General features: G+C 46.7%; 1 protein-coding gene across 1 annotated transcript in view; it reads right to left on the bottom strand.

Annotated features, from left to right (window-relative positions):
* The window catches only part of RGL1 (ral guanine nucleotide dissociation stimulator-like 1), a 113,573-nt gene that overhangs the window by 82,613 nt on the left and 15,399 nt on the right, over positions 1-15,561 (bottom strand). The gene's annotated exons all lie outside the window — the stretch shown is intronic.

Genomic DNA, 15,561 nt, shown 5'->3' with positions numbered 1-15,561 from the left:
ACTATAATATGAATACAGAGAGAGAGAGAGATAGAGAGAGAGAGAGAGAGAGAGAGAGAGAGAGAGAGAGATTGGTCTACATTGGTCATTCAGTGTCATGAAACAGAAAATAGGGACCCTATGAAAATATGAGAGAGGGAAGGAGGCATGGTATAGCCTGATCTTGTAAAATCTCAGAAGCTAAGCAGGGTCAGCCCTGGTTAGTACTAGGATTGCCGGCTCTGGGTTGGAAAATATATGGAGATTTTGGGGGTGGAGCCTGAGGAGGGTGGAGTTTGGGGAGGGGAGAGACTTTGATGCCATAGAGTCCACCTTCCAACGCAGCCACTTTCTCCAGGTGAACTGATCTCTGTCCCAGAAGATCTCCAGCCATCACCTGGAAATTGGCAGCCCCAGTTAGTACTTGGATGGGAGAGCCAGGCAATGGCAAACCACCTCCAACGTCTCTTGCCTTGAAAACTCTATGAGGTCGCCATAAATTGGCTATGAATTGACAGCACTTTACACACACATATGAAAATACAAACGTAAGCCAGTTATAGTCCATATGTGATATGTGAAGAGTAAGGGATTGTTTGTATCATCTCAGACTGTTGTAAGGACCAAACTAGGCACTATGATAAATATGCGTGTATCTCCAAAAATAATCCTTGCAACTGGTGGGGGCCAAGGAAACAGAATGTAGTGACTTAGGGCTTCTCCAGGTCTGGGAAGCAGCGATGGGCATCAGCCACACTTTATGCCTTGTCCTGCACCACTGGCCCTGGGCAGCATTTCCAGTGCCTCGGCTGCTTGGGCAGAGACCTGGCCCTGAGTGCCAAGAGGAATGGTCTGCTCTGACGCTGTTGGCATGCGTGCTGGAGGACAGGGCCAATGCAGACATCCAAAGGATCCTTCTGACCACAGTTAAGAGATTGTATGCAGGCCACACATTCCTTCCAGCTGGCCCCATTCTTCCCCTAAAGTTCATTTCCCCCTCCCACCTTGAAGGCAGTTAAGATACAGCATTCAACTGGGCCAGCCAAAAACATTTAATTCCTTGAGATGGAAAATCCAAATCTTCCTCCCTCCCCCACCCCCTTTGTGAGAGAAGAATAAAAAAATTTTTTTTAATGAAATAACAGATTATTTCTTGCCTAAGATTTCCACCTGAGGCAGCTTTCTCAATCAGCCCTCTTGACAGGAACGGCTGTACCATACGAGAAAACAAAGGGAAATATTTTCTGCATTCTCTTCCTGTGGGTAGCTGCAACTAGTTCCCAAGGCCTTCTGTGTGGTCCACACTCAAGAGGTTCCTCTTAAAAGCTTCAGAATCCCAACTTTCATTTTTAATCCAACATAAATACCTTGTAAGTACACTTTCCCAGAGTTTGATACTGGGAGCGACTGTGACCCTGTCACGATTATTATGAAGATTAAACTCAGAATGGGAATTTAACGCGAGGGGGGGAAATGGCCTGTACACTCTACAGAAAATACATCAAAAGTCTGAGGTACAGTTGAGGTAAGGTCTGCCCAGCTCCGGAGCTTGGGAGCGGCCGAAGAAGAAAACAGCAGCTAGCAGCTAATCCACACTAAATACATATAAGGATAGTTTAGCTAGTAAAGCACGGGGACAGCCAACTCTTATTGCCCTTCCTCTGTTATAGTCTTCAGGGCTGCGCTCCACATTCAATGCACTTTCAAACTGGATTTTGCCAGTCCACACAGGATTATTGAGTGTGTGTGTGATCGCAGAAAGTCATCACTTCCCCCTATGGCTCAATGCAGCCAGGCTAACCAATGCAGGGGTAGAGGTCAGGTCTTGACATTTTGTCCCCATTGGAATGAATGGCAAACATTAATAAGAAAGACTCGAGGACACACTGGGGGCCAAACATCCTCACTGGCCACTTGTGACCTTGACCAACAGGCTCTTTTCCCCAATACAGTACACAGCATTCACACACACACACACATACCCGCAGTGGCCTGGATCCTACTGCTCTACTAAGCAAAGCTCAAAGCCTTCCTCCAGCCTTAGGTGCCTACCTCCAACTCAACTGGCTCTTTCTCCAGCAGAACCACCATTTAAATTGGAGGGAGGCTGTGTTAGGCTAGAGGAAGGCTCCTTGGACTGAAGGAATCTCCTCCAGCTCAGGGCAGGATACCACCCAACATGTCAGCTAGGACAGCAAAGTATACCAACTCAGTGACACAGACTGATATTAGTGGCTGCAGTGCTGACTAATAAGACCGCTGGGTGGTTCTGTAAGCGCTATTGTTACTAAAGAAGAAAAAGGATTTGAGAACAGAAGGGTTAGATCCAACCAGCTTTTCCATTGTCGGAAAAGGAGGAAGGGTTTCTTCTAACCACCTAAAAAGGCTGCGATGGGGATCATGGGACCTGGAGAAACAAAAGCCATGTGGAACGGGGTGTGTGGAAAGGAGGAGAATTGGGCGACGCTGAGTGAAAAACCTAGCTGGATCCAAGACAAAGTCTGTTTTCTTTCAGTTCGAGCTCTCTGTTGCCAATGCAGTTTTTCTAAATAAAGAGCTATAATTCCATCCAGAAGAATGCACATCTCATGACTTAAGTGTGCAGAAATTCTAATTCTTTCCCATATTGTGTGATTCAAGCAAAGTGAAGACTGACCCAATGTTAATCTGAAGCGCTCAACAGAAAAATGCACATTGGTTCTCAAAACACTATAAATCCTATTTTCAGTTGAAGGACCTCTGCATTTCAATAATGCACAGCAATCAAATAGTGCACAAATAGAATCTGGCAATTAAGACAATATAAAAACAAAGGACTTTAGTGGCAGCCATACTGCCACACTATGATCCAAGATGCAATGCAAAACCCACATATTATCCTGTATGTCTTTATTCTTTACACACACACAGCCTCCCCCCCCCCCTTCTCCTTCCCTCTCTATGGGTTGGATCCCTTAGATACATTCCACTAGCAGAGACTGTTTGCTCCAATGGAAAGAGCCTTTCCCTTTGGCAACACCTTTCTCCCACTGAAGGAAAGTGCCCCTGCTAGTGGAATGTATCCACGTGAGTCCAATCTCTGTTAGTACTTTGTCTTCTTCCGTCCTTTCCTGTCTCACCTTTCCTTTCTCAAAAAGATGAACATGATGCCAGTGGTGTGATTCAAATATAAAGTAACCACCTAGTTGTGAGCCTTGATGACCCTTTGATGCACTCTTGACTGGAACATGATGCTGCAACTTGTCCTCTGAAGACGCTTCTAGGAATTCCTTAACATCTGCCGGTGTCATTCCTAACATCTGCCTATTTTATACCATTCCTTTGCTGCTGCTCCTGCTTTCCATTGCTGTTATCCCAGCTAGTATTTGTGTGACCATGAGTTAACTTGCACCAGACTTGCTTGTCTCAGACTAACTTTCTCATCACATGCTAACATTACAATGAGATCTGTTAGCAGTTATATGCTAATAAGTACTCCTGCTGGTGAGTCTTCTAGCACCCTGGACCGTGACAAATTTAGTCACATGCTCATCACTGGGTGCGTTCAGACGGGGCATTTGCAACGGTATAGGTGCCATACCGGTTGGGATCGGTGTACTTACCGGCGTTCACACGGCGAACATCTGCCTTCCGTCCCTAACCGTTGCAAAGAGCTTTAAACCGTTGTATTCTGTCACTAGGTCCCCAAGTAGTGGTATTCTGAGTGCAACGGTTGTAATCGCTTTACACACACACACCCCGTCTGATAGCTCTCCGCCGTTGTAGAGCCACTTCCGTTCGGAAGCCCGAGGCTTCCAATTTTCATCCGCCTTTTTTTTTTTTTTAAGGTCGGTGATATGCGCTTGGGCGAAGCTTCGTCCCAGCGTTTGTTTTTTAAAAAAAGAAAAGGTCCTTAGTTTAAGGTTTTAGAGGAGTCCGGGACCTCAGGGAGGCCAGTTTGGTCTTTAAACTTTAAAGGTAAGTCCTCTATTCAGGGCATGCTTTTCGGGACGGGATGTTTTGCGCATGTGCGAAGATCGCCATTCTGTGGATGGCTGCCTATGCGCATGCGCAAACTGAGTTAAAAAAAAAAACCCGCCGACACCCGCTGTGTGTGAACGGGCATACAGCGATGGGCTCCGCAGACAGGAGGTAAGTGTGATCGCATTTCAGCCAGCATTAACTGCACCGGTTCCAACCGGTACAGTTTATGCCGGCTGAAACACCCCGGCTGAACGCACCCACTGTGTTCCAATTCAAACTGGTTCAGCAACATAATATGCAGAAAAATATTGGGGACTCCCAACCTACAGGCAAGAGACAGGAGTTCCCCAAGACCCTCAGTGTCTGAATAACAACAAAGACAGCTGTTTGGGGGAAATTGCGAAGTACTTGGTGATAGTGATACATGCTTGTTATATATTAGATTATTATGACAACAAAAAATATCAGCGCCATTCCAGGCGGAGTTACACCCTTTAAATCCATTGAAATCAATGGGCTTAAAAGAACATACCTCTGCTTAGGATACCACTTGGCAGTGCTACTGAAAGGAAAGGGTAGCTGCTGGACATATGCCTATAGATACATATCAAGAATGGGATCAGAAGTGGAACCTCAAAGAAACGAAAGAAGGAGAACCAGCTGTATTATACCCAAGAGAAAGGAGAAGCCAGCACTTAATTGCAAGCCTACCCTCCGTACAAGGAAAAGGGATGAAAGAACAGAGAGTAATAACATTATTCAAAGGAAATGCTTGAAATGCCCACACCTCATTTATGTAAGTACAGTTCAATAGGTAGCAGTCTTGGCACTGAAGCACAAAGCTGCGGGTTCAAATCCTCTGCCAGCACCTTGATCTCAGCCCAGCTGCTGACTCTGCAGCTCCTGTTTCCCAGAAAGTATGTTTTTGTATCAGAAACCATGCTCCCCCCCCTTCTGACATGCGTTAGTAGAAAAATCACAGTCTAAACTACAGGAGAATGTTTTGAGTTTAAAAGTAATTGGGTGTCTGGACATCAATGAAGAACCCACAAAGGCTGGAGAGTTAACTGCTACTGGTCAACAAGCAGATCTTGGATTCAGCAAGAGCAGTCTAGTCTAAAACTAAATGTGATTTTATTACTTTAGGACTCCCGTCACACACTTCCTCCAAGGAGCTTAGGAAAGCACACACGAAGGTTTTAAATTTTATGCCCATCCCAGTGCTCTCAGGTAGGGTTGCCAGAGCCACCAGCAGGGGATTGGGGGGGGGGGGTTAGGGTTGGCAGACCCAGGCTGGGAAACTCCTGGAGAGTTGGGGATGGAACCTGGGGAGAACAAGGACGTCAGTGGGGTACAACGCTATAGGGCCCATCCTCCAAAGCATCAGGTTTCTCCAGGAGAACTGATTTCTGTAGTCTGAAGAGGAGCTGTAATTCAGGGGATTCCCAGGTCCCACCTGGAAGTTGGCATCCCTATCAGAGGCAGGTTTGGCTGAGGAAGTAAAACTGACCCAACGTTGTCCAGTGAAAAAGATGACTAAGCTAGAATTTAATACCATGTATATGGCCCAAGGAGCTGCGGTGGCTCAAGTGGTTAAGACGCTGAACTGCAGGCTGTGGAAGGTCATTAGTTCAGCAGTTCGAGACCCGGGTGCCGCAAGATGGGGTGAGCTCCTGTCTCTAGTTCCAGTTCCTGCCAACCTAGCAGTTCGAAAGCAAGAAATTGCAAGTAGATAAATAGGTACCACTTTGGTGGGAAGGTAACAGTGTTCCGTGCGCCTTGGTGTTTACTCATGCCGGCCACATGACCACGGAAACGTCTTCGGACAGTGCTGGCTCTTCGGCTTTGAAACGGAGATGAGCACCGCAACCCTAGAGTCGGATTCGACTGGCCTTTGAGCAAGGGAACCTTTACCTTTACCTATATGGCCCAATCTCACCAGATCTCAGAAGCTAAGCAGGGTCAGTCCTGGTTAGTACTTGGATGGGAGACCACTGAGGAAGTTCAGGGCCACTCGCTACACAGAAGCAGGTAATGGCAAAGCTGACCGCCTTTTGCCTTGAAAACCCTACGGGGTCACCATAAATCAGCTGCGACTTGATGGCACTTTCCACCACCCCTTCCCAGGCCAAGCCTCTGTCCACCCCACCACAGTGGCTATTCTACAACACACCATAGGGCGATACATCAATCGGAAAGACAAACAGGAAAGGAGGTAGTATGAGAGGGATAGAAACACCTGACCTGCAGGGGCCTACGGGCTCCTTGGCTCAGGATATGATGTTTAGTTTTGGCTTGGATTACATTTTGCCCGCAGTGAAGAGACTGCGTACCAGCGTGGGTTCAGAACACAATTAACAGGGCCACCTCAAGTGGCTACAGTTTTCTAAGCTCATTGACTACAGGGGATTTAATTCTGTTTAGGATCCCTCTGTAAGGATCAAACCTCTCTTGTCGGAAATGGAGGTTCACACGCAAGGTCATAAACAGCATGAGGAAGATTAATAGGAAAGAGCAACTTCCTCTGTTATAGAATAGAAGAACACATGGAAAGGAAGCAGGATTTTCTTTAAAAGAACAAAAAGAAAATACATTTGCACACACTGCACAACAAATCCCATGGAAATCATCACCATGGAAATCATCACCATGGAAATCATCACCATGGAATCCCAGCTTAGTGTAGTGGTTAGGGCTGCCAGACCTTCCAGTCCCCCACCGCCAGGCCCTGCCCCCCAGGCGCCAATCAGCTGGCTAGCAGGGTGACTTACCAGTAGAAAGAGGAAGGCCTAGGCCACATCCCCAGCATCACACAGGAAGTAACATCATCACACAACGGATGTCCAGGCAATGCTCTGGTTGTTGTTGTTCAGTCGCACAGTTGAGTCCGACTCTTCGCGACCCCATGGACCAGATCCCGCCAGGCCTTCCTGTCTTCCGCCATCCTCTGAAGTTTACTCAATTTCATGTCCATTGCATCTATGACACGGTCTAACCATCTCATCCTTTGCCGTCTCCGTTATCTTTGACCTTCAATCTTTCCCAGCATCAGGGTCTTCTCCAGTGAGTGCCCCCTTCTCATTTGGTGGCCAAAGTATTTGAGCTTCAGTTTCATTATCTGGCCTTCCAGGGAACAGTCAGGGTTGATTTCTTTTAGGATTGACTGATTTGATCTTCTTGCAGTCCAAGGGACTCTCAAGAGTCTTCTCCAGCACCATAGTTCAAAAGAATCTATTCTTCGGCGCTCAGCCTTCCTTATTGTCCCTGGTATTGGGCAAGAACTCTATGGTAGTAGCCATTTTTACCAGCGAGTGTTTGCCCAAATACTAGAGCATCACAGCAAGTGATGACATCACTTTCCATGCAATGTCAGCAACATTGCCTGGGCCTTCCTCTGTCTCCAGGTAAATACCCCTTCAGACCCCACCAGTTGCCAGGAGGGACCTGGCGACCCTAGTAGTGGTTAAGAGTGGCAGACTCTAATCTGGAGAACCAAGTATGATTCCCCACTCCTCCTCCAAATGTAGCCTGCTGGGTGACCTTGGGTCAGTCACAGTTCTCTCAGAACTCTCTAAACCCCACCTACCTCATAAGGTGACTGTTGTGGAGGGAGGCAGGGAAGGTGATTGTAAGCCACTTTGAGACTCCTTAAGGTAGGGAAAAGTGGAATACAAAAGCCTCCTTCTTCCAGCTTCTGCCTGGCTGTAGCTATTACTTAAAGGCAGAGTGCTAGCTGCTGAATATCTGTGGCTCAGCCCCTGGTCAAAAATTATAGCCTGGACAGAGGGATTCTAGAAACATGACAGTTTCTAATTTTTTAAAAGCGCATTCTACACAGCACAAAAACGATGTCTTCAAAGGAAACTGAGTCTTCAGCAACACTCCCTTGCATTATTCTTCTTCAGGGGCCATTTCAAACATCATTTTCTACAGTTTATCCCCCCATTTCACCATTGGTCTATTTGCATGAACACTAAATGCAATAATTCCAAAACGGTGCACCTTGAGAATTCTGCAGGTTTGCCATGAGAAATTTCATGAAAGGTTTATGAGTCCAAAGCACCCACCCATAGAAGAAACTACCATCTGCACTCTATATGCTATATTATTCTGGCTTTCTATACATCCAATCAGTTTTCAAGTTGGGCAGGATATCTTACAGTATTTCGGAATCATGCATTATTTAGATCATTCTAATCCTTCTCAATCCAAAACCACAGCAGAATTACCCACTCTCAGAAGAGCTTGCCCGTTGTGCCCATGCCTACAAAAGTCACCTCTGGACAGACACCAGATACACGCCCAGATCAGTGACTCATGCAGAAGCACAAAGAGCTGGATCTCGTGTATACTGCTAGTAGTAGAAAAGAGCCAGTAGCACCTTAAAGACTAACAAAACTTGTGGCAGGGTATGAGCTTTCGTGAATCACTGCTCACTTCTTCAAGTACAGCTAGAATGTGAGTCCATCTGTCCTATATATTGGAAAATGTTGTATACTGTTCGTCCCTGTTCTTGCATACTGTAAAATGTAACCTGTTCAGCTGTAAATGTGCAGTGTCTCAAATTTTAATTCAGGGGGAAAAACAAGAGTAACATTTGGGAAACACTAGTCTGACGTAATACAAGAGCTGGGAAACTGAATTCAGCAGCTGCTGCTTACATTACCTAGTAAATATATTTTGGGATTTCCCTTGTTGACAGAAGTTGCCACGGCTGAAATCTGAGAGTTCCCCAGCTCATACAGTATTCCCCCGTGCAGATCTCTTGCTGGGGGTGCAGGGAGGCAGAGAAACAGAAATGCTGTGTTACTGCTAAACCACGCAAAGTAACATGTACACTGATCTTCTAAATCTGTTTTTTAGATTATATGTAAAAATATCTATTTTCATTGTATCCTACTGTCAAACCCTATCTGGGCTCCTAATAACAGCTCACAAAACAAGGTATGTATCAGGGGTACACATATAGCTGCTTTCTCCAGAGAATCTCCTAAGCGCTTGCAAAAGAAAACGAAACTGATGGTAGTAGCAGGCCAGGCTAATTGAGCCACTGAAAGGAGAATTTATAAGCCTGAATGAACTTCTCTAGCTAACAGATCAAGACTTTCATAAAGTGTTTATGCAATCTGTTAGTCATTAACACCAATCAAAACAAATGCTTATATAGGGAACACGCTGTTTATTTTTGGTAAGGGTAATTTTTCTGTGTCAAGTACACACTTGTAGCAACATCAGTCCCCAAAAAATCTCATCTGAAACAATCTTGAGTCATTTCAAAAACAGATCATTTCATATTAACGGGCATATAATAGCAGAGCCCCCTAGATTCTCAGACCTTGATAAAGGATACCTCCTGCCCCTCCCCTACGGGTTCATGGGCTCTACTAGCATTTATTTGCACATGTGTAATTCCTGATGAAGAAAATAAAGAGAGGTGTACAACGCATATACAATGCAAGTTATCAGTGCTACATTTCGACTTGCACTTCCCCACCCCCCATGCCAAAACAGCAGTTAGATTCAATACAAGAACATTGTTTTATACACTAGCCCATGCTGAAACCAAAAAAGGTTCCGCGAATTTAGGCATGGAAGAACAATCCTATCCTAGGGCAGGGCAATACTTAAGGTACTGTTCACACAGTGGTGGGACAATGCATGTTTTCACACCATCGTGGCAACTACCAAATTTCCCATGTTTCACTTTGATGTGAGAAAACTGGCCTCGAAGTCAAAAGGGCAGCCCCATTTTCAGAGCTGGGAGAAAAGGCAACAGATGGTTTTTGCACTTAAATGCTGAGATCGGCAAAGGGTTAGGGGGAAGCCTGTCACAAGCACACACAGAGAAAAGTGTTACCCGCAGAAGGCCACATGCTATACTGAATGCATCAGTAAGGAATGGAAAGAGACGTGACATCTCTTTAAATCTTGCAGCACAATGCTTCACAGGGGAGCACACTCACACAAATGCAAACGCAATCTTGCAATGTGTAAAAAGTAGGCATTGAACACTGGTCAAAAGGAAGTTATTCTTTTGCTGCGTAAGGGACCGGTAAGGCCCCTTGTAGAGAACTCTGTGCTCAAGCCCAGCTGCTACTTTCAAAGAAACGTATTAAGGTTATTCAGAGGTTGGGCTAAGGTAAAGCAAAGGGCACCTTCCATGGCTATAAAGATAAGCAGAACATTGGAAGGGTCGCAAACTCAGTGGCAAAGCATATGCTTTGTATTGTAGGTTCAAACCCTAGTGAATGGGTCTCAAGCATCGGGGTGGGAAAGCACACAGCCTGGGATCTTGGGGGGGGGGGGTTGTTGCCATCAGTCCAATCCTGGGCTAAATGTACCAAAGGTCTGACTCGATATAAGACAGCTCTATATTCAGGTGGGCTGAAGCAACAGAACAGAGTTTGAGTCCACTGGCACCTTTACGCCCAACAAAGTTTTATTCTGGGTATAAGCTTTCATGTGCAAAGCACACTTCCTCAGACAAATGGAACAAAACCTCCTCTAGGGTTACTTACAGGAAACAAGAGGGTGGGGGGCAGCCGTTAGGCGGGGCCACTCAGAGCCCAGATGCAGAGCTGAAATTGGATCAGGTGGCCGGTAAGACCCATTGAAAGCTTACACTTTGAATAAAACTTTGTTGGCCTTAACGGTGCCACTGGACACAAACTTTGCTCTGCAGCACTGTATGTTAGACTCTGGTTGAACCTGTCTGACATACATACATTTCTCTTCAATAAAGAACCCAGCTGTCAGCAGATAACTACAGATCAGATCCACAAGGCTAAGAGACTTCAGGATCAGTGTTCCCTCTAAGCTGAGTTAGTGTGAGCTAGCTCACAGTTTTTTAGCCTCCGGCTCACAGATTTTTGTCTTAGCTCAGGAAGGATGGCCCCAGAGCAAACTAATTCATGCAGCAGCCAAATCGCTCGCTCACAATTTTAATGCCAGGAGCTCACCAAGTAGAATTTTTGCTTACAAGACTCCACAGCTTAGAGGGAGCCTTGTTCAGGATACAGAGTACCTTCTTGGAATCCATTTTTTGGCTTTTCAGACAAAAAGAGCAGGAAAAGACCAGGCACGTTTAATTAGAAGTCATAAGTACTGGAAGTGTGATTTATTTAATGCATAGGCAAAGTACCAAGGACTCACGTTGATGGTGGGGCATGGGAGAGAGAGGCTGGGAAAGGTCAAAACAGGGTTTTTAGGAAAAGGTTGCGAGAGACTGCAGTTACGTAACACTTTGTTTATGAAAACTAAAAATTAATACAACTTTTTTTTAAGCAAGGAAATTAAGGATAGCTTTTGAAGGCACTCAGACAAAAGCTTTTAAAAACTGCTGTCGGATTATTAGAACCATAAAGAAATAAACAGATCAATAATAACATGACACAAATAAGTGTATGAAAAGGACCTTGCATTGTCTTGCCATTAACCCCCCCCCCCTGGCTTTTATACTGTATTTGGGAGGTGAAACTGTAGTAGCCTCTGTAAATTCTAGTACAGATCGGTTCTTCTTAGGTAAATTCCTAGTAGAGGTCAAACTTTCTCCACGCTGGTACAAGACCTGCAATTACACAGCATGTTAAATTATGAAATCCATTTTTCCTAATGGTGGCCGGATCGAAAACATTTCAAAACAGGGGTCATTTCCTACGGGAGCACACAGGAGCGGAGCTCCGGCAGTAAGGTGTCCAGGGGGCAGGCACATGCAACAAGCCCCACCCCCTGCTCCCAGCAGCCCTCAGTTGGGCCACGAGGAGCAAGAAGCAGCCAGGTAAGTTGCAGAGCCCCCCCCAGCCCGCCTTCAGGTACAAGCTCTCCCCCCTCTGTGAGGGCAGATCTGCGCGTTCCCCCCTCCCCAATAGCTAGCAATCCAAAACAGTCCAGTGGAGCCTAAGCGGTGGGTGTTGCCTTCTGACACACTTCCGTTGATGTTGGGGGTGTGGCATATGCAAATAAGTTATGCCAATAAGTTATTCTAATGAGCTCCTGCACCTCTTTTTCTACGAAATGACCCCTGTTTCAAAGTAATCTGCAAGGATTCCTGTGACAAGCAACTGTAGCATAGCTTGAAAACAGAAGATACTTCCAAGCCTTCTAATAGAGGAACAGAGCCATCTCTCCTTATATATAATTGAATAGTGGGTGCCAAAGTTCTAATTCTAAAATGCACTCCGTGTATGGCTGATGGCACTGCTCCTCAGCATATATCGCCACCAATCAGAAGGCAAAGCCCGGGTCCCGCCCACACCACAACTGCTGCGGCAACCTGGTCTTTTGTATATGGAAGCTGATTGGACTTCACTCCATTCCACACCTCAAACTCCCCCCCCCCCACAAGGCAGTTGGAATGTCAGTTGCATATGGAACCTGCTGTATTCTGGTGGTGTGCAGGTCCCAGGTTCATGTTTTAAAAGCAGACAGACACTGTTTGCCCAAAGCCAGAGCACTCTCCCAGAGCCTCTTTCTAGATCCCGTTGTATTTATTTCCACAACGGGCCTTATTTCTAGTTACATTTCATAAGGGAGTAGAAAACCACAGGCACCAGTTGTTACAGAATCCTAGAGATTGTTGCCTTCCAAAATGCTAGAGTGACTACTCCTTAGATTGCAACTGACCTTGGCAGTCAATAAATCGTGCCCTAGAGCACCAGATCTGGACCTAAGTTGGCGAACTGCCCACCTGAGGAATCCTGTTTTGCTTTAGTCCCTGAGACAATGATTAGGAATCAGATGGAATCTGTACAGGTGAAGATCAGCAAAAACAAGCTTTGAGACATCATGGCTGCAATCACACGCACCTTTAGATCCGACATAGGGGTGAATGCCTGACAGATCTAAAGGGAGCGATCAGACACCAACATCTGTGAAGCGTCCCGCAGTCGTCAGCAACCTGTGCTGCCCCGCCATGGAAGTGGAGTTAAAAGACAGCGGGGAAAATCCGGCTCTAACTGGTTGCTACGGGCCATAGACAGACTTTCCCCTGCCTGATCGCTCAAGCACGCTCTCATGCTGTTGGGATGGTCTGATCAGGCCATCCCGACTCTGTGCCGTTGGAGGGTTTTTTCCCCTTCGTAGTATGCGCATCATCGCATACTCCATAGGGGGCCCTCAGTGCGGAGCTGCGATTCCTCATTTATGCGCAAGGGAAACAAACTGCAAAAAAAAAAAGACTCACCCGCAGTTGCATCTGATCACACAGTGACAGGCTAAGCCCGCAGCTTCAAAGCGATGCGTGATCTCACAACTGCGTGTCAAACTCCTCCGGAGGTTGCTTCCAGAATCATATAGCAAAACAAGTAAAGATGTAATTATATACCTTTTTACATCAGCTAGAATATTGTTAGCCAAAAAATGGAAACAGGAAGAACTGCCCTCAAAAAAAGAAGTAATTGATAAAATGTTGTCAGTAGCTGAAATGGACAAATTAAGTTTAACATTAAAAGGTAATAGCAAGGAGATCTTTGAAAAAAGATGGAAAAATTCTATGTATGGCTGGATAAGGAGAATATGTATGACTCGCAAGAGTGTTAAATGTAAACCGATGATATGATGTATACTGAAATTTTTTAAAATAAACTTATTAAAAAAAAAACTCCTCCGAAGGAAACAGCCTCACTTCCCCTCTGCTCCAACTGTCACATGTGACTGCAGCCCATATTCCAGAACCATTAAATTGGGCCTACTCTGAGGCAGAACGAGCCACAGCCCACCTTGAAGAACTGATCTGATGACCAGGTGGCCCCTGAGGATAGAATTTTCCCAGGAGAGAATTTACATCCACACCTTTCCTCGCCAGTCACCTGGGGCCACACACTCTCCCGGAAGCACCTGGCTAAGGCAACAGAAGATCACTCAGTGACATCAGAATGCATGGCTTTACGGTAGGGCTCTTCTTCACTGTTTATGTATGAAAGACACATATGCATCACCTTGCCCTACAAATCAAAGTGGATTAACTTCTTGCTGGCTCTCACCTAGGGTTGCCTGCCAACCTCCAAGGGGTGCCTGGAAACCTCCTGGAATCAGGGCTCTTTGGGGGGCAGGAACGCACAGGAATGGAGTTCCGGCTGGCTCCCGAGTTGGCCACGCCCAGCAGGAGCTCATTAGCATAACAGGCCACACCCAACAGCAGAAACTCATTAGGATTGGCTACATTAGGGGTGTGTGACCTAACATGCAAAGGAGTTCCTGCTACAAAAAAAACCCCTGGGTTTTGACAACAAACAAGGTAAACAGAATAAGAAGGGAAAGGTGAGTGTGGCTGGATGACCACACTTCTGGTAACATGGTGGTGTGGCCTAATGTGCTAATGAGCGGTGCTGTCAGGGTGTGGCCTAATATGCTAATGGATTTTTGCTGTTGGGTGTGGCCTATTATGCTAATGAGTTCCTGCTGGGCTTTTTCTACAAAAAGAGCCCTGCCTGGAATTACAAGTGCTCTCCAGACTGCAGAGACTGGTTCCCCTAGAGAAAATGACTGCTTTGGAGGGTGGCATTGACGGCATTATACTCTGCTGGGGTCCCTCCCCTCACCAAACCCCACCCTCCACTACCAAATCTCCAGGAATTTCCCAACCCATACTTGCTGAGTCTACTCTCAGATGAGGGGGGGCAGTTTCAACACTCAGCAGGCTTGGTGGTGGCTCGATGAGAGGGGCCAACCGAGTCCACTGTCCTCCCACCTCCTGTTCTCCTCCCAGAGCAGTTGATGCTCCTTCCCTTGCCATCGCCCAAGTATCTTTAAATACAGTGCGGCAAGCCCCACTAGGGCTGCTGGAACTCTCGCAAGAGGAATCGAATCAAGACTTTGGGAAGCCCTGTTGCACTCAGGGGTCGTTTAGTAGAAAAAGAGCTAGGGGAACTCATTAGCATATGCCACACCCCCTGACATCACCGGAAGTGTGTCATAAGGCCACACACCCTGTCCCCAATGGTCCTGGCCGCCGCCACCGGCCTTGCAGCTCTACTGCTGAGCCCCATGAGGGGCCCGGTGGTGGACCTGCAAGGCTGGCGGGAGTGCAAGGAAGCCCCGCAAAGGCCCTCCCTGGCCCCAGGCAGGCAGGCAGGGGTGGGGAGAGGCAGGGAGGAAGCAACTTGCCCTCCCTCTTCTCCTGCCTCCTCCTGGATGAATGAGGGCCGGAAGCAGGGTGGCCAGAAGCAGGGGGTGGGGCTTCGTCATGTGCCCCACCCCCCCGTACTTCACCCAGGGGAACTGTGATCCCCCACGATCCCCCCCGAAATGACCTCTGGTTGCACTCCATTTAAAGATGCTTAAGTCCTCCAACAAAGAGGCGGCGGCAGCGTTGGGGGCAAGGCAGAAGTAACAACAGTGGTGACAGCTGCTATCTCCTCCAACCCACCATCTGAGGACACATCCTGACCTCGCAGGATTACAGAGCTTCGGGTCTAATCACTGGTGCAGCGAAATCTATCTTTTCTGGAAGCTCTCCCAGGTAGTGAATAAACTGAATTACTAACTAGATTAACAACTGCAGTCCACCACTTTCCCTCATCCCTGTTCCAGATTAGGATTTATTCAACCTCTTTGCCCAGCCAGAAGAGTACAAATGATATACATTTAGGTAGACCCTTGCCCTAAGCAGTGGTTAGAGAG

This window comes from Gekko japonicus, unplaced genomic scaffold, assembly GCF_001447785.1.
Source record: "Gekko japonicus isolate JY-2015 unplaced genomic scaffold, Gekko_japonicus_V1.1 scaffold1248, whole genome shotgun sequence".
NCBI classification, from domain to species: domain Eukaryota; kingdom Metazoa; phylum Chordata; class Lepidosauria; order Squamata; family Gekkonidae; genus Gekko; species Gekko japonicus.
The sequence above is the reverse complement of the archived record's forward strand: the minus strand, read 5'-3'. Positions and strand labels throughout refer to the sequence as shown.